Source organism: Asterias rubens, chromosome 21 (assembly GCF_902459465.1).
Source record: "Asterias rubens chromosome 21, eAstRub1.3, whole genome shotgun sequence".
Lineage (NCBI taxonomy): Eukaryota > Metazoa > Echinodermata > Asteroidea > Forcipulatida > Asteriidae > Asterias > Asterias rubens.
Window position 1 is genome coordinate 3493087 of NC_047082.1, and position 26468 is coordinate 3519554.

General features: G+C 38.4%; 1 protein-coding gene across 1 annotated transcript in view; it reads left to right on the forward strand.

The window, feature by feature from the left end:
* The first annotated feature begins 4251 nt into the window (after window positions 1–4251).
* Window positions 4252–26468, forward strand: part of LOC117304587 (serine/threonine-protein kinase par-1-like) — a 68924-nt gene continuing 46707 nt past the window's right edge. The window contains exons 1-2 of the mRNA XM_033789117.1: window positions 4252–4855; window positions 18341–18557. The gene's annotated coding sequence lies outside the window, so the exon portion shown is untranslated. The remainder of the gene's footprint in view (window positions 4856–18340; window positions 18558–26468) is intronic.

The window sequence follows — 26468 nt, forward strand, 5'->3', positions numbered from 1 at the left end:
CACAGGTGTCCAGTGCCTTTAAACGCTCACGATACCTTTAACACGATGTGTTTAGACTGTATGGTACAAACCCTTGCTCTCGTCTGTCAGCTAGCCGACCTATGCAGGTGTCGATAACGTGCATGATGGCCTGCAATCTGACAGCTTCAATTATTAGTGCAAGGGTAGGTTGGGGGATCGGCAACCGAGGTCAGGCGTAGTACACTGGACCCTGTTGTGATGTGCACTCTAGCTGCACACTACCCAAATCCAGTCGATGGGTTCGCCACCTTGCCTGAGATTAGGAGGGGCATCTCTTAAGGATTTTGAGTTGGGAATGTCTTTCCATAAACAAAACATGTGTGTCTTTTTGAAATGGTCTGTCTTTAGTGCTGTTGACAGTGCATTCGTGACAGGTGTATCAATTTTTTTGCAGGGTGCACGCCAATTGATGACAAACAAAAGTTGTATGAGGAGGTGCGCTAGGGCACTGTCGAGCCGGGGGGGGGGGGAGGGGGGCTCCTCAAGACCTTTCCCCACAAACACTTTATTGGGTTGGAGTAACGGTTGGTAACATTCAAGAATACAAAATGGACATTTATTTTAGGCACTTCCCCCTTTAAGGTATCTGGATTGTGAACAGATTTGGACACTGATGTGTAAATATATTTTGCTTTTCTATTGAGTACACTTGATTGAAGTACTTCCATGTGTGTGTGCATACACCTGTAGCGGTTGTGATGATAAGCTATATTTTAAGTCTTAGCTATTTGCTGTCTCTTTAGTGTGTTTCAACACAGACCCTTTATTTCAACTCATGACTTTAAGGTACTCAAGGCCCTTCTTAAGTAGCAGATATTGCTTTATTGACTCGTAGCACGAGGTGATGCTGACCTGGTGGAGGTCGTAGATTATTGTCTCAGCGAGTGGTTAATCAGGTTAGAGTCTCAAGTGTTCCAAGCCGTTGATTTCATCAAACTATTCCTAACATAGGATTCATTTTAGGACTTGGGACGAGTTAAGTTCGATATCCATAGACGTGAACGCATTGAACCCATCCTAAGTTAGGCCGAGTTACTCGTCCTAACTCGAGATAGGATTAATCTAGCGTTTCATGAAATCGGCAACATGGCTGCGTACAGGACAAACCAGTTTTTAATATCAATTATTATTACATTACGCTTGATATCGTCTGGTTTCCGCCTCACCCCCCTCCCCGCGCTGACTGGAATCCTCATTTACAGATGGACCGTTGACCGAATATTGCCCAAGTGGATAACATTCCAGAAATTGGCATTGGTCTCTCTATGTTGATTCGAGGGAAAAACCTTGGTGTACATCACTGTAGCATAGAGAAAGGACTTTCTGTATGACTATATAGGGGAATCACGACGGTGATTTTCTGGGTAATTAAAGACACTGGACACTATTGGTAATTGTTAAAGACCAGTACTTTCATTGGTGTATCTCAACATATGCATAAAATAACAAACCTGTGCAAATTTAAGCTCAATTGGTCATCGAACTTGCGAGATAATAATGAAAGAGAAAAACACCCTTGTCACACGAAGTTGTGTGCGTTTAGATGGTTGATTTCGAGACCTCAAGTTCTAAATCTGAGGTCTCGAAATCAAATTCGTGGAAAATAACTTCTTTCTCGAAAACTATGGCACTTCAGAGGGAGCCGTTTCTCACAATGTTTAATACCATCAACCTCTCCCCATTACTCGTCACCAAGAAAGGTTTTATGCTAATACATATTTTGAGTAATTACCAATAGAGTCCACTGCCTTCATTGAAACTTGAATGGCTAAACCCGGCCCGAACTAAACCCTGGGGCTATTAATAACAATGCAGTACGGACATTTCAAAGCGAAGGTTGAGTAATGCAAGCATATATACACACATTAGAATGGGTTACCACAGCGAATGTCGTATTTGCAAACAATTATTTAATTTGATTCTATTTACTTTGCAAACTGCAAAAAAAATTTAACTCACACAAAATTTGATACAGCCATAGTCGAAAAGAAAAACAATGCATTGCAACAAAATAAAACTAGTTTAGTAAACGGTTTAGTATTTTGTTTCATCGGGTTAACTCCCCAGCTGATCTAGCTCATTTGGGGGCCCTCCTAATGCCCCCCCCCCCGTATGACCACACCCACCCGGTGAGTGGCAGACGTTCCTTTTCTAACATTGGCATTTATGGACCATTGCCGTATGCATTGGTTAACTTTCCAGATAAGCTGATCCCCCCCCCCCCAACACCCCTCCCCCACCCAACCCGGCTCCTGCTATACATTGTGTGATTGTAATTGTACAATTCGATGTACATCAAATCAGTGCTTATTGCCAATAACTGGTAACCATTAATCCGCATAAGGTTTGTGTCATCAACTTTGTTGTGCATGATATTTGTGTCACAATTATGTCATTATGAAGGGTCCATCTATATAGCGGCACCAATTAAAGGCAGTGGACACTATTGGTAATTACTCAAAATAATTATTAGCATAAAACCTTACTCGGTAAGGAGTAATGGGGAGAGGTTGATAGTATAAAACATTGTGAGAAACGGCTCCCTCTGCAGTGACGTAGTTTTCGTGAAAGAGGTAATTTTTCACAAATTTGATTTCGAGACCTTAAGTTTAGAATTTGAGGTCTCGAAATCAAGCATCTGAAAGCACACAACTTCGTGTGACCAGGGTGTTTTTTCTTTCATTATTATCTCGCAACTTCGATGACCAATTAAGCTCAAATTTTCACAGGTTTGTTATTTTATGCATATCTTGAGATACATCAAGTGAGAAGACTTGTCTTTGACAATTACCGACAGTGTCCCTGTGTCTTTAACTAACCGTTGTCAAATATTACTTAAAACAGCTGAAATTCGTCAGTCACAATCAACCATTCTGTTTTAATTAAAACATACCTAAAGATGAGGCTTACTATTATGGTAATTGGGTAAACTTCACTATATTGGATTATACATTAATTGCTCAGGTGGATCGTAAAGCATGCAAGGTCCTTATCCGATATGCTAGGATTTAAAATAAATTGGCTGTCGCTGATATTAATATTGAGACTGTTTTTATCTTGAAGACGAACTAAGGAATTTTCTAATTAAATTGGATTTAAGTAATAAACACAGATTAATAATTAATTAGAAAAATGCTACTAGGACTTTTATAAGGTATTATCGAGTACAGTTGGTTTACAATAAGCGCTATGTACAAACACACAAGTTAACTACGCTTTAATTTGACGGTGCCGTTTAAGGTCTGTCTTCGATTTTTGTAATGAATCCGAAAAATATGTGAAATTTCTATGACAAAAAAACCAAAATTGTTAAAATACTATTCCTATCATAACAAAAATCACCATCGCTTCAACTTTTTTAAGAGCACATTTCACTTTTTACCGTGTCTCTCTTCCCCCTTTTAGGGGTGGGGGGGGGGGCATGTCCCTAATCGGTATTTTTGGAAGCCTTGGGTTTTATGACTGCAGGAGACTTCAATGTTCTAATAATTCTATGCGCGATCCTGAGTGATATTGAGTGATATTGTTTCTCGTGTAATATTGAGCATTCGTCGGATAGAAACTTTGTCGGAAATACTTTCGTAAAAATTTGACAAAAGAAGGCTTATTGTATTTGAATGGGGTAGGTATTACTTTATTATCCAAGAAAATATAATGTTTCTCCACGGGAGTTTTCTCCCATGCATTTTAACTTGAAATGGTTGGTTGAATTTTAACATGTGTCAATGTCGATGTAAATTTTGTTCACTTTTTCTTGAAAATGATTATTCAAAAATTACACTGACATTTAAAAAAAGGCAGAGTTCAACTCTCGCACTCATTATTAAGACAATCATTGTTGGCATTAGTTTATGAGGTAAATATGATTTAAAATTCCCAAATCACAGATATAAATTAAGTTTTTCTTAAAATAATAAAAAACAAAACAATAATTTGTCATAAGACAATCATGATCAAGTCAAGAGCATAATTTCTCACAAATCACGTTTGAAATCGACCATAAAATGCTTTCAAATCAGATCGTATCCATCTCGCAGATCAAGATCCAAGTTAGACAAAAGTTAGACAAATAAAAACACGTGATAAGCCAATCAACAAACGCGAAATTACTCTGACGTCACGACTTGTCTGGAAGACAGCCCCCATCCCCGCACATGCGTTATGAGCTTTCCCACGCCCTGTGTCGCAATTTGTTGGACCGTCTTTGTCCGTTGCTATTGTGTTTTCCAGACCCGTCACTGTTGCGTTTTTTACCGGGGTGAATTTCGTCAAGACATGCCGGTACGTTCTCCCCACCACAAATGGAGTATATGGAGCTGCTTTTCGGAAGGATTTGACGAACATTTACGAAACAGTGTGTAGTGTAGATATGATTTGCATGGAGGATAATTTACCAGCGCCTGTATTGGATCACATAACATAACGCAATGCCACACACGCGTATTTGCCCTCTCGAAACAAAGGAACTGTCGACTGTTTTAATTTTTATCTTGGGCTGACTTGACTTGGCCACGGCGACGCAACGTTCTCTTTCTGCAACCGAAATATAGCCACAATGTACACCTTGGAATTATTAAAGCACTTAAATCCACCAAGAACTGTATTGTCGTCGTTGTATAGCTACCTAAACTGTTTTGGATGGATACTTTGGAAGGAAATACAGGCTGAAAACCGAGGAAATATTAATGTCCAGTTAGCTGTGTATGATGATGTACGAGAGCTTTGAGACGGGTCCATTGCAGGCAGACGCGGGCGGGATGGCCGTGTGTGTCGGCCGCTCTGAGAACAAAGGAATATGGAACAGTGTGTGTAAAGGCATGCATTGCGATACAGGGTGAGTTGGTTGGCATACTTTGCGATTTTTATGCAGAAACTATGCACAATTCCAGCGTGGAAAAATCTTGATTCTGGCAACAAATTTCTCTTGGGAAAGGACAGTAATCTACTTTTAGGATTGAAAGCAAAATTTTAAAAATTATATTCTGTTTTTTTAACTCGTGGGTATTTGGATTGTAGACAGAGATATAAATGAGTTGCCTGATATTTGTGCAAATATTTGCTGCATTTATACTTAATAACAATTAGCTTTACTAAAACATTTTTAAGGCAAATTTAATTTATTACGATATTCCTGCCCGGAAACTTAAGGTTATAATTGAATTGACAAAACTGTTATACTATGTAATATTTTGTACTGATTTAAAACACCTTTTTGCACTGCAAATTTTGTAGACAATTAAAGATATATTAACGAACGATTTCATAACTTAAATCTTGTACGTAGAAAAAAAAAATATTTTATTACAATTAAGACATATCAAACTGTTCTGAAATATAATTGTTTTTCTTTCTTCAAGAGTAGATTCCTCAAACCATGGAGGTAGAAATACCTCAATGTTCAAACCATATTGCTCTCAAATAACATCACATAATATATTAAAATGTAAAAATTTAAATGCTTTTAATGGCTTTTTATGGTTGTAAATATGTCTGGGAAAGTTCAGCATTTCAGAGAAAATTATTTATCATACTGCAGGTACAACATCAATCTTTATACCGAGTTATTATAAATTATTAATTAGTTTCTGATGAACATTATAATTCACTGTTTAAAGACACTGGACACTATTGGTAATTGTCGAGCTTGATTGGTCGTCGGAGTTGCGAGATAAGTATGAAAGAAGAAAAAACACCCTTGTCACACGAAGTTGTGTGCTTTCAGATGTTTGATTTCGAGACCTCAAATTCTAAACTTGAGGTCTCGAAATCAAATTCGTGGAAAATTAATTCTTTCTCGAAAACTACGTCACTTCAGAGGGAGCCGTTTCTCACAATGTTTTATATTCAGAGCATACTGATCAAAACGTCGATTTGAAACCAACGGTTCTTTTCAGAACCACCCCAACTCATTAGAGATAGTCATTACATGATGTTACCGCAAACCTTTCTATAATGTTTTATATTATCAACATCTCCCCATTACTTGTTACCAAGTGAGGTTTTATACTGATAATTATTTTGAGTAATTAACAATAGTGTCCACTGCCTTTAAGAAGACAGAAACACAACGGTCGAAACCCCTCAGCTAATATCAGTAAAACTCATTTTATAATTTAAAAAACTTGAATCCAAGGCGAATACATTATTGTAAAAATGTCATCCAATGTTATTTAGCCAACAAAATATTTTATTGCAAATTGTGGGAAGGGTGAACCTTTCCCCTTTCCCCACAATGGCTTACAAATATTGAACTTGACTTGTGAAATGAAATAATTACATAGGGGAACATTGTTTTGGTTTACTTGTGAAGTTTTATCCCTGCCATATTAATAAAATACAAATACAATGCCCAAATTGAAACAAGTTAAGACATACACTGGTTAAAGAAATAGAATAAATAAGTAAACAAATGAATACGTAAATGAAATGTGAAATAATTTATCTTGGTTTTTAAAAGTCGAAGAATAAAGACAAAAACAAACAACTGATACGAATTCAAAGAACAAAACAGTCAGTTACAAGATTCCTGAGAAAAGTGCAATGTATATTTTTTTGCCAAGTACAATACAAACTCAAAGACTTTTAAGGGACGCTTAAATTATCGTGTCTACCTTTTAATCAAAGATGGGACAACGAACAAAAAGAGCGAAATTACGTTAACTATTGAGATAAAAACTACATTAGGCAAGTGGCACTCATTAGTGTCAAAGAAACTCTCTCCAAAGTCAAATAATTTCAAACCGACTGAGCGAACAATCACCTTAAAGGGAAGGTACACCTCTGGTAATCGTCAAAGACCATTCTTCTCACTTGGTGTATCCCAACATAAGCATAAAATAACAAGCCTGTGAAAATGTGAGCTCAATTGGTCATCAAAGTTGCGAGAAAATGACGAGAGAAAAAAACACCCTTGTTGGACGAATTTATGTGCTTTCAGATAGGAACAGAAGACTTCTAGCTAGAAGTCTTTTATAATTTTAGTGAGAAATTACCTCTTTCTCAAAATCTATGCTACTTCAGAGGGAGCCGTTTCTCACAATGTTGTTTACTATGTACAGCTCTCCCATTCTCGTTACCAATTAGGTTTTGGGGTTAATATTTGTTTTGAGTAATTACCAAACGGTTACCTTCCCTTTAACAGTTAATTTGAAAATTTGAAAGTTTTTTGTTTGGGTTTATAGTTTACATATAGTCCAGTTAGGAAGTATATTTCGGAACTTTGCAAGCCGTTTAGTGGTCACTGGTTATTTGAACATAATGTTAAATAATACATGGTCTTTTTGAAAACACTCAAATTTATATATGAATATGCATAACCAACTAAAGCTTTATAAAAATTATCATTCATAAAATGTGTAACAGTTAAAATATGGACTTAGAAGAATACAAAAAGTGTGGGTTTGATTCATTTCTTGTTCGTTTTACAGGCAACCATATCATTAATTTCCACGCAAACATTACTCATTAAGATAAGGCCAGCATTTATTTGTATATTATGACCTTTTATTGAGGATTACTGCACCAGACGAACCGAATTCCCACACACCCAGTAAGGCGCCTGGTTTTTAGATATTTTCTATTTTCAGACGTAATATTGTAATTAGTTTTTATCCCTCTTTATTTATAATCATCCACTGCATATGATACAAACCTTATGATAATTAACCCACAAGAGACTTGTTCTGAAACCAAATTTAAACCACAAGCTCAAGACTGTGTTCATATCTGAGCGCCATCTTAGAATCCAGTGCATGGCGGGAGTTCAACGTGGCGTGTCTATCTTTATACGACTCGAATAAGAATTTTCTTCTAAACTGATCTTTTAATAGACGATCTGCCATCGATTAATGATCACAGTGAAGGCTTGCACTATCGTAAAGTTCGTGATTAATGCATAGTCATCTATTCTTATATAAGGTACAGCATTGGTTTAGTGCATACCCCAATAACTTTGGTTTTCAATTGACTCATCAATTATATTTTGAGTACTCCAATATTCACCAATGGCACTGGTTAGAGTGAATGACGATAGAAACGTCTTCGGCAAGTCTTAAATATATTAAACTTAGGGTGCATTCTACAGCTTCTCTTAATCAAAACGAAGATTTAGTCGCCAACCTAATTATATATCTGTGGGTTTTTTCCCAAAAAGCTATTAATTGTTGAACTCAATGGCAGAAATTTGAACCTACGCTATATAATTGACAACTAAAGGTTAAAATGAATGTACTCTTTCAATAGCCAATGATGTAGGCCACTCTCCCTTTATGGTGTTTCTTGCAAAACTAAAGATATGAATGAATGTACTCTTCCAATAACCAATAATATACCATCCCTTTGTGATATGTTTCTTGAAAATTATAAGTATAATAGAGAATTGGAATGGATGTACAATATGATGAACAATCCCTTTGTGATATGTTTCTACTCTTCCATTAAGGCCTATTCCAATAATGTACCATCCCTTACGATTTCTTTTGAAAACTAAATGATTGTAATGAATGCTCTTCCAATAATGGACCATCCCCGTGTCTTGCAAACTAATAGAGGGTTGGAATGAATGTCCTCTTTCAAATGGACCATCCCTTTATGATGTGGTTCTTGAAAACTTTAGTTGATTAGAATGAATGTACTTTTACAAATGGACCATCCCTTTATTATGTGGTTCTTGAAAACTAGTTGATTGGAATGAATGTACCTTTTCAAATGGACCATCCCTTTATGATGTGGTTCTTGCAAACTAGAGGATTGGAATGAATGTCCTCTTTCAAATGGACCATCCCTTTATGATGTGTTTCTTGCAAACTTTAGTTGATTAGAATGAATGTACTTTTACAAATGGACCATCCCTTTATTATGTGGTTCTTGAAAACTAGAGGATTGGATATAATGTACTCGTTCAAATGGACCATCACTTTATGGTGTTGTTCTTGAAAAAGAGGATTGGAATGAATGTCCTCTTTCAAGTGGACCATCCCTTTATGATGTGGTTCTTGCAAACTAGAGGATTGGAATGAATGTCCTCTTTCAATAATGGACAATCCCTTTATGATGTGTTTCTTGCAAACTAGAGGATTGGAATGAATGTCCTCTTTCAATAATGGACAATCCCTTTATAATGTGTTTCTTGAAAACTATAGAGGATTGAAATAAATGTCCCCTTTTCAATAACCATAGATGTACCATCCCTTAATATGATATATTGAAAAACTACAGGAATTTGAGACCCTTCCAGAAATCAATGATTTATATACCATCCCTTTATGTGATTTTTGAAAAACATTTTTAGTTTTTTATCTTATAAAGATTAATTGAACTGAATTGTGAGTCGAATACTATCCTCCCGGAAACCAAATAATGTACGATCCCTTTATGTTTCTTCAAAAATGAATTTACTATTCCATATTGTTCAAATATCGTCTTGACTTAAAATATCTTCTTAACTTAAAGGCAGTGGACACTATTGGTGTATCTCAACATATGCATAAAATAACCAACCTGTGAAAATTTGAGCTTGATTGGTCGTCGAAGTTGCGAGATAATAACGAAAGAAAAAACACCCTTGTCACACGAAGTTGTGTGCTTTCATATGCTTGATTTCGAGACATCAAACTCTAAATTTGAGGTCTCGAAATCAAATTCGTGGAAAATTACTTCTTTCTCGAAAATTACTTCACTTCAGAGGGAGCTGTTTCTCACAATGTTTTATACAATCAACCTCTACCCATTACTCGTTATCAAGTAAGGTTTTATGCTAATAAATATTTTGAATAATTACCAATAGTGTCCACTGCCTTTAAAACACTTTTTTTTGCACTGCCACTTTTGTAGACAGTTAAGATACCAACTTAAATCTTGTACGTATAATAATTAGTCTAGAACTGTTCTAAAATGAAATTGTACAACATTGTTTTTTTTTTCAAGATTCCTCAAACCATGGACTTGGTAGAATGTTCAAACCATTTTGCTCTTAAGAAACATCACAGAAAAATCAAAATGGAAAAAATTTAAATTAAATTAACGTATACTATATATTAATTTTGTTTTTTTTACCCATACACCGATGTGTGTTAGCACTGTATACTCAGTACTTTCCCGAGTCCTGTGAAAAAATATCACAGGCATGTTACTCGGGTGGGATTCGAACCCACGACCCTTGCAATTCTAGAGCAGTGTCTTACCAACTAGACTACCGAGGTTGCCCGGCAGCTAGAGGCAGTTCGAATCCTATGTTTTGGCAGCGGGTACCGCAACAATATAATACCGCAACGGTATACTATATAGTCAAGATACTGTATTATATTCGGGTCCTATATTGATATGTTGACCAGTGAGATCACACTATTAAACCGAAACCTCGCTTCTGGTTCGGCGCCTGATTTTAAAGTCCTCATCATTTCCAGCAGATTTCAACCTGACCTTATAATAACTGTCTCGAATACTCTGTCTTAATGGTCTGATAATTTGAAACGGTGGGCTGGAACAGCATGAGTTGTGAACGTTTGATTGTCCAGATTGAAGTGTTTAAGGAAATAGGCAAATCTTAACCCAACGTACATAGCCAATATACTGTACTATATTGGGGTCCTATATTGATAGTACGTTGACCTCCCAGTGAGGATTATTGCAATCCCACAAACCAAAAGCTTGCTTCTGGTTCGGCGCTTGATTTTGAAGACCTGGATTAAATTTAGGTTGATATTTAAGTACTCGTCATTTCCAGAAGATTCATACCTGACCTGAATAACTATCTCGTTACTCTGTCTTAATTTGCTGCAGGATGTTGATTGATAGAGCTCGGGTTAAATGCATCAAGGGTCGACGTGTGTGTTGCATATGAAATGTGATATTAGACTTGCTAATTCCATGAGTAATGATGTCAATTGGCCTCACACGCGCCTATCCTGTCCACCTAATGGGAGTCAAAATGTACATAACAATATTGTGGAAATGGTTACGCGCATTGTGCAAAGTGCGTTTCGAGTCTAGAATTGGTCGATTAGTACTACATGTATAGTAGTCACACTCGTTATATAGGCTTAATCTTTGAAAAATATTACATAATTTGTGCCATACAACGACAGACGTGTCGTAGTCGAGAGTTTTTGTTTAAAGATGCTATGTCAGATTTGTTTGAGTGAATGGTATTTCAAAGAGTATTACCCGCTCTAACGAAAAAAAGGTACTTTTACTTTTAGTGGTTAGGAACCTTGACAAAAATTTAAAACTTTTCTTATAAAACACATAAGAATTGGTCACGTGATGTATTGTCGGGATCCCGACAAAAACTAACTTTGAGCATTTTATTTCACTGCTACTAATAATTGGCGGACTTTTTCGAGCAATGGCTCAAATGAAAGCTTGTAACTTTCTCGACCTCCATCAAAATACCTATTGAATTTTGAATCAAACTTTTCGGGTCAAATCGGCAAAAAATCTGACATAGCATCTTTAAGGCACATGAAACTTATCAGTAAACGGTTAGTCCAATCAGGAACCAGTCTCAAACTACAGCCCTTAATAATCCTTCATCTATCTCAAACAAAGATTCATCTTCTAGAAAGGCACTAGACACCTGTGGTAAATGTCGAATACCAATATGCTCACTTGGTGTATATCAATACATGCATAAAGTAACAAACCTGTGTAAATCTTGGCTCAGTATTGTTCATCGAAGTTGCAAGAAAACAATGAAACAGTTGAGAGAGTCATTTCCTACAATGTTTTATACTATCAGTAATTTGTTATGCTAATGTTTTGAGTCATTACTAAAAGTGTCAACTGCCTATAAAAGTAACCATTTCCACTGCATTGAAAATCTTACTACTTTGTAGAATGGAGGTAGAGTGGTACATATATAATATTGTGTTGTGGGTTGTCCCGAGCTCCCCCCCCCCCCACCAATCCCGTAACAAGAGTGACAGCAAATTGGATCAATTAGTTGTACCGTCCCAGACAGTGAGGGTGACCAACACCCTGGACATTCAGGTGTCAATCAATGGTGCTAGCCCAGCAGCCACCTTTGATCAGCACGGAACCCTCGATGACCTGTCAGTGTCACACACGGGGGCAGTGGGTGTTGTTCACGGCAGACAGTTGGACCATGGAGGACCATGATAGGACATTGGCCCGTAGTTACTTAACTGCCTTTGGCAAAACAAACTTGTAGTGGTCCACTTTCAACTTGAGTCTGAGGTCAAACATGTTTTAGAGGTTCTATTGATGGAGGGCTTATTACTCACTGAAAGTGCACGCCTTGGGTGGTTTGAGATCAAGCATGTACATACATTGTATCATGGAGGAAGGGAAATTGTATGTACGTTGCTCGTTCTCTTTTACGATAATAGCAAGTCAATAAAAACCTATGGTCTTTTCTTTTTACTGTGTGTGCTCAATCAACATCCGGCTTAGCGTGTGGTTTGTTTTTTAGTGACCTGATATTTTGTAGAGAAATGACCGGTGTTTACAGCCATTGAAACCTTTAAATGAATTAATTGATGTGTGTACACGTATGAAGGAGGTGTTGACAAGTTGTTGGTGAGTTTTGTCACTGTGTGCCAATGACAGTGGGCCGAGTTCATATGGGTACGAGTTGGTTCGTTTGCGTAACCTGCGTCTGTGTGACAATGACAGTGGGTCGAGTTGGTCAGATGATATGGGTACGAGTTGGTTCGGTTGCGTAACATGCGTATGTGTGTCGATGACAGTGGGCCGAGTTGGTCGGTTGTTGTGAGGACGAGTTGGTTCGGCTGCGTAACCTGCGTCTGTGACAATAACAGTGGGTCGAGCTGGTCAGTTGATATGGGGGAGTGGTTCGGTTGCTCATCCTGCATCTTCACGTGCAAAATAATTGCTATGATTTAAGCATGTTTTGATAAATGTCTAACACCATAGTCGTAAGGATTGTGTGGGGAAGAGTAATGGCTGGCAGAAATCATACACAAAAGGCATGGATATACTTTTAGATAGGCAAAGACCATTATTCTCACATGGGCTGAATTGGTCATAGAAGTTGCAAGACAATTTTGAAAAAGAAAACACCCTTGTTGCATAGAATTATGTATTTCCAGATGCTTGAAGCATACATTATTTCAAAGAGTGTCGTTTAACAATGTTTTTATATAAACAGCTCTCCAATGCCCATCATCAAGTAAGTTTGTTTGGTCATTTAACTATGTGAGTAATCACCAAAGGTATACCCTCACTTTAAAGCTTAGAGTACGAACCCTTTGATGGAATGGATGGCCACCCTCCCAAGGTCACCCCAAGACCTGGGAGAGGAGGGGTGAGGCCAATGATTATTGATCGATGCGTAATGAGTTGACCACGAGAGAAGGTTGACAACCTGACCTCACTAACGTCACTCTACGTTCTGATCGATTCCTCTTTGGGTTTTCTTAAAACCACAGAGCTCTGCTGAAGCAATCAGGGTGGTCTCGTGGCGTGTCCATGGCCTAGGGGTTTAAGGGTACATGAGTCAAGCTCTGGTGTTCCTAATCAGCAGAGGGTGGGTTCAAGTCCCAGTCGTGACATCTGTGTCCAAGACACCTAACCATGAGGTGTCGTGGCCTAGCGGTTAAGAGCACTGGACCCAAGCTCTGGTGTTTCTGATCAGCAGAGTGTGGGTTCGAGTCCAAGTCGTGAAACCTATGTCCTTAAGCAAGACACCTAACCATGAGGTGTCGTGGCTTAGCGGTTAAGAGCACTGGACTCGAGCTCTGGTGTTTCTGATCAGCAGAGTGTGGGTTCGAATCCCAGTCGTGGAACTAACCATGATGCTTTGTCCTTCGATGGGACGTAAAGCCGTTGGTCCCGTGTGTTGTTTAACGCATGTAAAAGAACCCAGCGCTCTTATCGTTAAGAGAAGGGTTCGCCCCGGTGTTCCTGGTTTGATCGGCAGCATCATGAGCAAATTGTAAACCATTAAGAAAGGAACAAGTCTCACATACTTCAAAAAAGTAGATCAAAATACCTTGCGCTTTGATGCGCCCACCATAGGGGTGTGATGAAGCGCTTTATAAGACCCTAATATTGATATAATAAGATTTCAAGAACTTAAACATCTCAAGCCTTATTTGGACATGAAAACTCCTTCACAACTCAGAGTAATCACTTTATGGTATAATTCCAAAGTTTATTTTGAACAGAGTTCTCCCTATGCATAGGAATGGATGGTTAGTTGATCGTTTAGACACCCGTTGGTTTAGTTGTTGGGAAGTTGGGTAAAGTATACTTTGGGATATTATGACATTATTTGAAACGCACCGTGTGGAATTAAGCCATGCTATAAAAGTCACGAATCCAACAGAGTTCTTAAAAGTTGACATTCCGTACATATCGCTTTACGTCGCAAATTCGTGCTGAATTGAGGTCAAAGTAAAATTGTTACCGTTAATCAAGAGCAGTACACGAAGAGTTTGTTTTTACCGATCATCATTATAGATCGATTAAGGAATCGAAGCATAGATAACTTGTTCATAAATATATTTTTTTGTCAAAATCTTTAGTAGAGGTGGCTGATGATGAAATGCCATCCGCAGGGGGTGGGGTGTGTGGTTATGAAAGAAATCCACATAAAAGACCAGTGTTCTCACTTGATGTATCCCATCATATAAGCATAAAATAACAAGCATGTGAACATTTGGGCTCCATTGGTCATCGAGGTTGCGAGAAAATGATTAAGAAAAAACACCCTTGTTGGACGAATTTGTGCGCTTTCAGAAAGGAATAAAAGACTGACATTGAGAAATTACCTCACTCTCAAAAACTATGTTATTATCAGACGGAGTTGTTTCCACAATGTTTCATACTATCAACAGCTCTCCAATGCTTGTTACCAAGTCAGTTTTTAAGTTAATATTTGTATTTAATAATTACCAAACGTGTATCCTCTGAACTACAATGCGCTCCTTTTTGTAACGATATTGTGCACCCCTTCTCGACAAAGTACGTTCATGAAGGGCGACAGTCTACATTGTATGCGACATCGCAAATGTATGCACAGATATTAAATTATTTTGTAGTGTTCCTTTATCTCTGTGTGTCAACATTGAGGAATACATTTAATCTTTATTTCTTTCATTCCTGTTTGTTGACTGTCTCGAAATCTGCGTTAGCCAAAGCATGAACCATTTGTATACCCACAATCTCGCTATTAGTTTGATCAACAAAATTCCACAGAGCCGTATGTTGACTGGTATGTTTTAAATTACCACCAAAGTATACATTCTCACGCTGTTGTTTTTTCCTGGGTATATAAATGGGGGATAAGGTGTCTTGAATATGCGACCTCGATTACACTGCGTAGTCTAATGCATGGGAAAACAGACGACAGTGGGGAAATAAATGTTAAACTATTTCCCACAATATATCTCAAAAGCTTGTCCTGGATTTAACAGTCCTTAAGAACGCTTCTGTTAGATGAAATGACAGAAGTATAAGTGAGTTTTCTCATAGTTTGTTTACCAGTGACCTTCCCAGCGACAAAACGAAGACCACTTGTACCCGAACCCCCAGTGGGCCAACCCATCGCCCCCATCTCCAGAATCGATAGAGATCGTCCACGCACCATGCTTGTCTCTTTTTCAAGTCGTGAATTTGTAAACCACCGGTAAACCGATTTAACATTTACTCATTGTCCATTGCCATCCCACGATATATCCAAAAGGAGGGTGGGCGATTTGGGGGTTTAGTATTTCAAGGCTTTCCCAAATGTTGTTTATTTTGTCGGTGTCATTTAACCCCAAAGTGGTTTTATCGCAACCTTCAGAAATAACGAATGGAGGAATAAAGCAATGATGAAGTGAATAGGCCAACTTAGTTACTGGGTTTTGCAAGAATTCATTCCAGTCCTCTAACTTTCAATAAACAAACATTATAACCACCTAAAAAAATGTATTTTCAAAAATCACGTTAAAATCAAAATACCTGAACGATAATGTACCGAGTTAAACACTGTAAAAATCTAAACATGTTTAAGGTTATTGAAAATCTAATCAACCCCTGTTTAACTAAACTTCAGCAGACCAGACATTTTTACAACTTGGGCGATGTTTTATTTATCGTACTTTATCAGCCAGTTTATCTTCTACAAACACACTAAACACGGATCTATTGTTATAAACTAAACCCATTTTAAATTTAAACGCGGCTTGCTTTAATTACACTTTGAATTCTACCCGGAAAGTGTTATTGGTTTTCGGCATGCCTTTGAAGAGTACGTCGGCCCCTTTAAACTATGATCTAAAGGGTGGTATATTCAGTGGTTCTGTAGTGCCGCAAAAACATTCATTTGCACGGTATACCTTTGGAGTGTACGTCGGCCCCTTTAAACCATTATCTAAGGATACCTGTTGGATGGTTTGGACGGGCCGTTCACCTGTGCCGTCTATTGTTGTTTGTCTCCCCATGGGAGGTTTGATGCAATACGGAGAAATGTTTCCAAACCGCATTGGTTTGAAAAAAGCTCACCAGATTAGTATAGTTTGACTGGTGGTCGTAAGGTGATCACTGATCACTATGGATCAATCACACGAAGTGAGTCCGTCAATACTTGCATTCCTTTCTGGTTTCGTGAGTTGCTAATTTTAGAAGTGGAAAATAGACTGGTGGTAGTCATGATGACGACAAACAAAATTGGCCCACTACAAAATGACACACAAGCAGAATCTTGGCCCAATTTCATCTGCCTAAGCTAACAAAATAGCATAAGCACAACAACATTAAGCTTACCAGAGTAAGGTTACCAGCCAAATTCCCATGTCACATGTACGATTTGTGGCTGGTATCCTGCTTATTGTGGCTTAGCAGAAAGGTGTTAAGCAGAACTCCCTGCAATAAGCAGCTGTATGACATTGGGCCCTGGACGGCGACCAATCTCATTTGATCATCACTCATAAAATGAGACTAAGTTGGCACAATCGTTACATTGAGTTGTTTTTATTTAAAGGAACACGTTGCCTTGGATCGGACGAGTTGGTCTATGAAAAGCGTTTGAAACCGTTTGTTATGAAATGCATATGGGTAGAAAGATAATGTCAAAGTAGAATACAATGATCCACACAAGTATCACTCGAAATTGCACGGTTTTCATTTTACGTCGCGAACTAACACGGTCGGCCATTTATGGGAGTCAAATTATTGATAATTACTCAAAATAATTATTAGCATAAAACCCTACTTGGTAACGAGTAATGGGGAGAGGTTGATAGTATAAAACGTTGTGAGAAACGGCTCCCTCTGAAGTGGAGTACTTTTCGAGAGAGAAGTTTAGAATTTGAGGTCTTGAAATCAAGCATCTGAAAGCACACAACTTCGAGTGACAATAGTATTGTTATCTCATTTCATTTGCCCACATTTTAAGTTTTCAGGCAAGTTGAATGCAACACTCTGACTCTGTTCCTGTTATACAAATGAAAAAGTTGAATGGATAAAAGGTTACAATAATCCACCTAACAATTTTCATTTATCAGTATATTTTTTTATTCGCAATACTTTCCTATCAATTAACTTTTATTTCAAAGTACAGTGGTTAAACAAGTATAGAGGAAAACCTGTAGACAGGCTGGCAATTGTACCCAGTCAAGTGTAGGTCAACCGTGTTTTCATGATGCCTGCGGTCCCCTCAAAGAGTTCATTTATCGGTCAATACACAGCCTGAAATAGGGTCAAAATGGTACATTAGACGGCGAATGCTCCCTGGCTCCGAGCGCCTCGCCACCGTGACTGTGGTATAGTCACCGACCTCCCCTCCTTTTGAACAATTCCTACGAGTGTATTATGAAGGGTTTAATTAAGCGGCTACAATTCCCATTGGGGTTAATACTTTTCTTAGTAAATAGATACAGGTAAACAGAAGTTCAATCATGCAGGAAGTAATGTCGCCAGTAGACTGGCCAAACTGTCTGTTGGACTATTTAACGCTAACATTATTATAGCGTGTTAACTTTGGTTTTGCCCTTAGCACTGTAGACTCGGTACTGTTCTGTGAACAAAATCAATACCAGAGCAGTGTCTGGTCTTACCAAGTATACTTCTCCTGAAGACGAGCAGAGTTTACTTTTCGAAACGTCGAGACCAAACTGGCTCTTTTTTAAGAGCCATGACTCCCTCAAAAGAGATTTATTGCATGATTGTACCCGCAAGTGTAATATTTAGTGTATTTATGTTCTTTGATCTAAGCTTTCTAAGCTATGTGTTTTACGACAACAACGAAAAATTGCATGTTACAACATCCAGTCTTTTAGTTACCATGTTCTTGTTTTGACTTACAGTTAATACTCTAAGCCCTAACTAAGTAATTTTCTGTCAAATTACACAGGTGTTTTGATCCCGATGTTACGAGCACTCCGGACCAAGGGAGAGCTCTGATGCCTGGGTCTGACCCCCAAAGCACGCCACAAACAAGCCAATAATTGCTCCATAAGAACCAATCACACTTGAGACTCCTAGTGTCGGAATGCCAGCCATGTCATTCCCGTAGTCCCAGGCAACGGACAGTCAAGGGAGATTTACTAACCACTTCAGAAAAAGTACAGGTAAGGGTGTCCCCTCAACTAACGAGACTATAACAATATTTGCAGGTGTGTTTGGAACAGTTGTTGAATGTTATTTACTTCATGCGATCGGCACGTTTTGATGCGGTTGGATTGTTAGATACCGCTTCGTTGTAAAATCTTATAGCGGGACTTTAGGCGTGCTTGATACCGATGCGAAGGTCATGAGTTTGAATACAAAAGTTCTTTGGCTCTTAAATGGGGGCGTGGCTGTTAGCTTCACCCCTAAACTTAAAATCTTCAAAACCTAATGCCTACTTTTACAAGGAAAGTTGAATTGAGAAAACCAAAATATTAACATCTCGAGAAAAAAAGGAAAGTTTTAAAACGTTGAACCGAACTCTTTTCTTCCAGGTGTTTATGCTAAGAAGTAATATAACACTGTGTTTCTTATACTGGATTTGGCATCGCTGCCAAAAATGTTCACTTTTCAGATAAGCTTGTCGCCTCAGTGTTATTGCGTAAAAGAAAAAATATATATTTTGGCTGGCAATTTTTTTTATGGAGATTGCACTTTCTAATTCTTATCAACTTTTGATATGATGAAAGGGGGGGGGGGACACATCTCAAAACTTGTCTAGCTTTTACTTTCATAACTCTTGGATTTATGTCGAAATTATGACAGAAAATGTAAACTTTCCCATATAGGACCAGTGCAGTATCTTGCCCGCCAGAATACCCAAATAATGTACGAGGTTAAACTTTCCCATAGGACCAGTTCAGTATCTTGCCTGCCAGAATACCAAAATAATGTACAAGGTCACACTTGTTGTAAACAAAGTTCACATGGTCATGTATGCCTCTGCTTTAAAGGCGTAAACATCAACCTCGTAACTTTCTCCATGGTCCTGTACTTTCTGAACTTCTTAAAGTAATTACTAATGTGATTTATGAGCAATATACCCAAAATGTTTTTTGCAACTTTCAATTCAATTCAATTCAACTCAATTCAAATACTCTTTTTTTTTCTTCATACTTCCATGAAAAATATCGGCAATTTATCTATTTTATTTACTTATTTTTTATTTTAAATCTTCGGACATATTTCTTTGTTGGCAGGGGCCGTCCAGGGTAAGGCAAAAGTTTTAAAAACTGTAATCAAAGCGATGTGCCCTCCCAGGATACAATGTAACACATTACAGTATGGGGCTGTTTTGATAAGCAGAAGCTTGTAAACAAATCAGCCAGTCAGACAAAGAAACAAAGCAAACATACAGACATGCAAACAAAAGGACGGACGGACATAAGACATGACAAAAAATACTCACTGACACAAGATAGAATAGAGGAAATATAACTGCAGAACAGAACAAGCAGAAGCGTTACAAAATAAATATGTAACAAGGATTTAGAAGTGGATGTGACAGATTTTTTCTTTTGAGCTATACGGAAGATAGCAATATGCAGACTTGTGGTGTTTGTTTGTTGTTTATTTTGGTAAGAAATCAGCAGCGGAATATCTACTTGCCGTGAAAACAAAAATTAGTTCCTCAACAAGAAATCCGGGTTCTCGAACCACCCACAGCTTGGCAATGATTTTCCTGATAATAAACACAGATTGTTGTTCCTCCTTTATTATTTTGTATAGTCTGATGTGATGAATGTCAAAGCAAAGGGGAATTAGGATGGGTTTCAAATCGGCAACAACCAAGTATTACAGTTGATGTGAAGTTGCTTTGGGGTGCCATTATCTACACTCCTATCTGTCATGTTTTGTAAAAGGGAAATTGTGATCGTTCACTTATTTTTTTATAGAAAAGAACTGTACTCCTTCCATTTGTCTGATGTGATGAATGCCAAAACAAAAGAGCCGCAATTTCACTTTGGGTGGCTTTAAAAATGGCAGGGTCAACAAAAAGTTGTAAAACTTCTTACGTGAAGTTGTTTTGGGTATCAATATCAACATTCCGTAATGTTTTGTTGCACAGAGGGAAGTAGTGTACGTTCGCTTGTACACGTGTTGTGGTTCAATCCGGTTTAGTGTCTGCCTATACATTGGTTTGGCTAGAAATATCAAGACTTGGTACTCACTCCTTCATCCCCATTGTCTTATTTGCACCGTTTGATAGGCATGCAGATGGCCTGATACTTCACGGAGGCCACCAAGACGATTGCCTCCATGTATCATGGCCATTGCCTTGGTGCCCTTGAAATGCTAAAAGGAACACGTTGCCCTGGATCGGCCGAGTTGGTCTTTGAAAAGCGTTTGTAACCGTTTGTGATAAAATGCACATGATTAGAAAGATATTTTAAAAGTAGAATATAAGGATCCACAAAAGTATCACTCGCAATTGCGTGGTTTTCCTTTTACCTCGTCGACAAACAAGGTTTGTCATTTATGGGAGTCAAATTGTTGACTCCCATAAATGGCCGACCGTGTTAAAGGGCAAAATAAAAGGAAAACCACGCAATTTCGAGGCAAATGTGTGTGGATCTTTGTATTCTACTTTTAAAACATCTTTTTAACCCTTTATGCATTTTTTTAACAAACGGTTACAAACGCTTTCAAAGACCAACTTGACCGATCCAAGGCAACGTGTTCCTTTAACCAAAACAAATTGCCTTGGTGCCTGCCATTGCCCTTTCAAAAACGAAGCATCAGGTACGTGCTGGTGGTGTAGCCCACACCCTCAAGCAGGCACATGTTGTACATGAAGGGAGACACGTTGACCTATTATTCGAGATGCAGCGTACGAATGTTATCAACTTTTGTCGATATCCAAAGATATGGCTCACTGTTATTTTCACAGTAATCGAAATCTTGATAGGACTGTCTAGAAAATCTCCTACGTATACCAGTAAATGTTGACCTGGAATGTTTGGGTCACTCTGTTTGTAAACAACTTGCACCTTCGTGCCCATGGGTGGCTAAGTTGGCAAATTTGGAAAGGACTCTTCTAAAGAGCACCGCCCTCTAGTGGTGATGCACACGATCTTTGCTTAGACTGGTCCCATGTCTTTATTCGCAATGATAGTGACATGGTATATGTTTTACGTACGTCGGATTTAACTGCGAATCTCCAGAACCATGATGAAGGGAAGGTCATGTCAAATGATGCGAGGTCAAAGGTGATTATGTACGATTTCTGGCGCAATACACGAGCCTCGTGGCGCCATATGCTCATGCTAGTTCTTCATCTGATCTTGAGGTCGTTGGTTTGCGAACATCAGTGATTTTCTACGAAATTGACTTATGGCATGATTGTATTGCACACATTTATCTCTGTATGTTGTTTATGTGGTGTATTAATCAGAAACTCATCACGTATCATGCGTGCAGGAATTGTGGGTTTTGTTTGTCTGCAGAGTTGAGACCGACCGTGCCAAGTTTCGTGCATAACCGAATGCAGAGTTGTGAATTCGGTGTTCAAGCACGTTGCTTCAAAGGCACTTGACACTATTGGTAATTACTCAAAATAACTGTTAGCATAAAGAACTTACTTGATAACGAGCAATGGAGAGTTGTTGATAGTATAGTTTATAAAACCTTGTGAGAAACAGCTCCCTCTGGAGTAACGTTTTGGACGTGGTGTGGTTGTGCTTAGCTACTTGTTGTGCCTCTGGAATAGGGCACAGCGCATAGCTATAGGTTACCACTTTAAACTTTGACAAATTTGGTATTGGAAATAGAAGAAGTTAATTCAACTTCGATGATATGATTTGTTGGTTTCGTTTCGTTTCGCGATGATGTCATGGGGGGCCACTGGGTCCCGGCACGTGGCAGACATGCGTTTGGCTAGCAGAGCACACGACGGCTGTTTTATGATTGAGACGAGCTTGAACACGAGCGCGTCAAATTGTTAGATCAACTATTGTGATAAGATTATACCCATTAATTTCTAATTGTATACATTGATTGGCAGTCGGTTTATCAACCACCAGCATCTTGATTGATCTTAAGATTTGGAACATGTTGTTTAATCAAACCTGAAAATATGAAGCATTAAAGGCACTGGACACTATTGGTTATTACTCAAAATAATTATTAGCATAAAACCTTTCTTGGTAACAAGTAATGGAGAGCTGTTGATAGTATAAAACATTGTGAGAAATAGCTCCCTCTGAAGTAACGTAGTTTGCGAGAACTTAGAAGTAATTTTCCACAAATTTGATTTCGAGACCTCAGAATTAGATTTTGAGGTGCCGAAGTCAAGCATCTGAAAGCACACAACTTTGTGTAAAAAGGGTATTTTCCCCCATTAATATCGCACTTCACATATTTGTTGTTTTGTGCATATGTTGAGATACACGGCAACACCATGTGAGAAGACTGGTCTTTGACAATCACCAAAGGTTTCCAATGTCTTTAAGTAAGTTTTTACGCTAAAAATTATTTTGAGTAACTACAGTGACCTTAACTTTGTAATAGCATAGGGAAAGTGTCATTGAGTAGGAATGGTTTTGGTTGGCCTATTGTGTGTGGTAACTTTGAGGATTCTTGCTAGTACTCCTTGATTGATGACCGACAGTTTGACAATCACTGGCTCTAACAACCAATCAATTAAACTAACCCTAGATAAGACTAAACGTGTCAATGCACTTATTATGAGGCTTATAACATCCTACCAATCAGTTAATACATAATGCAGGAGGAAGGCTGTCCAAACACTGCAGAGGAGTTAGAACTTGCTGATGATTTCCCATATTATCACTCATCATTACCACAGACTATTTGTTTAGTGTGAAGTCGTGATGACTCAACCTGTTCTAAGAAACTTTAAAAGCAACTCGTAAAGTATTGGTACAGGCTTGGTGACCTGTACCATTGGTGCAGGCTCTTTGTATACACACAGTGGAAACTACAGTTGTATAAGTTTCATTTCAGATGAGGGATCTGACTATTTTTACCTTCTAGCCTCGTCTAACTCTTTTCTTTTCCCCGTCCTTGATTGCCAGTCCATATCCTTGGTCCATCTAATTGTCCTTTCTTCGGGCAGGGAAAAATGTAAAATACTATTACATCAACATAAACATGAAAGTGAACACTTAAGTAAAATGATCATAAGATAAATTGGTTTAGAAAGTAGAGAATGAAATAGCAGCCTTAGTTGAAATCGGCACGACTGCCTGTCTGCATGGTTGACAAGTTTAGATGTGTGTCAGTGGAAAGGTTCAATAGGAATCGATTCAGAGTGTGGATGTGTGATCTCCTTAAGTGGAACTTGGGCATCCTTTGGCTCCATCCTGGACATCTCGACTACCGGCTTAAAGGCACTGGACACTTTTGGAAACTATTCGCAATAATTGTTAGCATAAACACTTACTTGGTATTCGAGCAATGGGGAGCTGTTGATAGTTTAAAACATTGTAAGAAACGGCTCCATCTGAAATAACGTAGTTTTGAGAAAGAAGTAATTTCTCACCAAAATATTTATAGACTTCAGGCCTGAAGCCCTTTTTAGGCATCTGAAAGCCCACACATTTTGTCCAACAAGGGTGTTTTTTTCTCTTGCAACTTCGATGATCAATTGAGTTAAAAAAAAACACTGGTTGGTCCTAATGCATATGTTGGGGGTACACCAAGTGAGAATATTGGTCTTTGAGAATTAAAATGTGTCCAGGCCTTTAAGAGGCTCCGTCTTGGACATCTCGACTACCGGCTGGTATTAAGTGTAGACGGCTTGGGTAGACTCCCCGTTCAGAGAGTAATTGCTCACACTGTGTGAGGATATGTAGTTATTAAGTCAGTACGAGTGACATCCATAATGAAGGCACCTTCTCTAGATGATGCAGCCTCATCCTCATCCTTTAAGAAACTATACCACCTACGTCTTCTCACTAACCCTGCGGAGGACTTTCCCTTTTTTTTTTTTTTTTAAATCGATCCCAGCCCAGACCACGTTTGTGTAACTTTTTATGGCGTAGAAATCAAACTCCTTCTCAGTCAATGTTTGTCTATAGAAAACTTTGAAACTTGTTTTATTCCATTTGTCACGGACCTTTGGGTCCGGGCCCGCTTAAGGGCCCGAAAAGTTGTGCATCCTAGATGCACTGTGGTGCAATCTAATGCCAAAGGCATGGCCCTGTTGGTCCACACTTGATCCGCCCTTGGTAGTGACCTAGAAATATTAGAAAGTGAGTCGTGATGTTGAGACTGGGGCCTTCTTGATGAATGCTTTCATTTCTCTTAAACTTCTCTCCTATACTTTGCAGTTTCTATATCCCCTTTTCTTTCAATTGTTGCATTTGCGATTCCTCGGAATCAGGAAAAGGGGTGAAGCCCTCTCACTACCCAACAGGATTGTACAAAAATAATCTAATCCTACCTCCATGCTCAGACCATGCTCAGACCGACCCAAAGTCCTCACCATTGAAACACATGCTTCCAATGACCTGCCATCCCTTTAACACGTGGCAGCTATTTGGCTTTGACTTGTGTACCTGTGTGTAGCTTCCACCAATCAATTAGCCCAGGCTTTAAAACTCGCTGTAATTTGCGGAAGTTTCTTAACAGTTTATGACAGGTTTAAGCTGTGATTGTCACGTCATCTTAATTACTTGTGTCTTGATATAAACACGACGTGCCTGGGTTTGACAGGTCGATATGTTGCTGCTGTTGTATTGATTGCTAGCTGGCGAAAGATGGCGGTATCGTCTTGACCTTCAATGTCGGTCGTTTTACGCGTTGAAACCGTGTATTGGTGCTGTACCTGATGAAGTCAATAGACCTTTATCATTCTGCCTCCATCTTGGTCATGTTCCTCGTATCGAATAAGAGATTTCAAGAGATTCATATCATTTTGCTCAAGAAGTAAAGGATTTTAAAAGATTCATAACCATATAATTTGTCTTGAAGTAAAGGATTCTAAAAGATTCATAATTATATAATTTTGCTCAAGAAGTAAAGGATTTTAAATACATAACCATATAAATTGCCTAGAAGTAAAGGATTTTAATAGATTCATAATCATATCATTTTCTCAAGAAGTAAAAGATTTTAATAGATTCATATCAGTTATCGTGCGTTAGTAGAAGCATGTAGAGGTGAGTTACCACCTTCATGACGAATGGAAATTCCAAGAGACTCAGCGATCTTTTCCTTCAGCAATTAATATCTCACCATCACTTCTCTCTCCTCAACAATGGAGAGGAAATTCTAGTCTAAACTTTCTTCTGAGACAATAAACATTGTCTCGTGCCACCCGAGGTAGGTCACAAGAGCACCCACGATGGGTCGTGACAACGGCGCGTGCTGCACTCGTCAATTAAAAAAGTCCGGGAAAAACCCAAATACTCATCAATATTATTGGGTTCGAGCTTAAATTGCGTCACACTGAAGAACTGCCCTCAGATTTGTGGAATTGTGGGAGCCATTTATCACCCAAGACGTGGGACTTATTGGCGAATGGCCAAACATAAGTAGGCCTATACATCTTGACTCCTTAGATGGTTCAAGCCTGTCGAAGATATCATGTTCACACTTACTGTTTAGAAGATTGATGGAAAGCAAGAATGATGGATTAACTTTACTGTTTGCATTTATGTGAGTGCATTTCTATTGCAAAACTTTTGTTGATCGAATCTCTGTTCAAAATGTTCGATATTATAACAGTAAGAGTGATTGTACGACGAGGACTGGTGGCCTGGTTGATGGCTAGATTCGTATAGGAGCCTGGGCGATTGCTTTTAAATTGTTTTTTCTTTTCGTATGAAATTGAATTTGACTCATGTGTGCATAGGCCTAAGTAGCAATGTTTTTTGTACTTGATAAAGCAGGTCTAGGCCTATATAATTTTGTATAACACAGTATTTCTTTTAAAAAAAGAAGGTATTATTGTTTTATTACATCTTCACCCAATAAACTTATTGTTCTGATTTCGAGGTTATAGTTTGAGTGTTCCATAAGACACCGTTTACACTTGATTCAGAACAGAATTAAGATGGATCAAAACA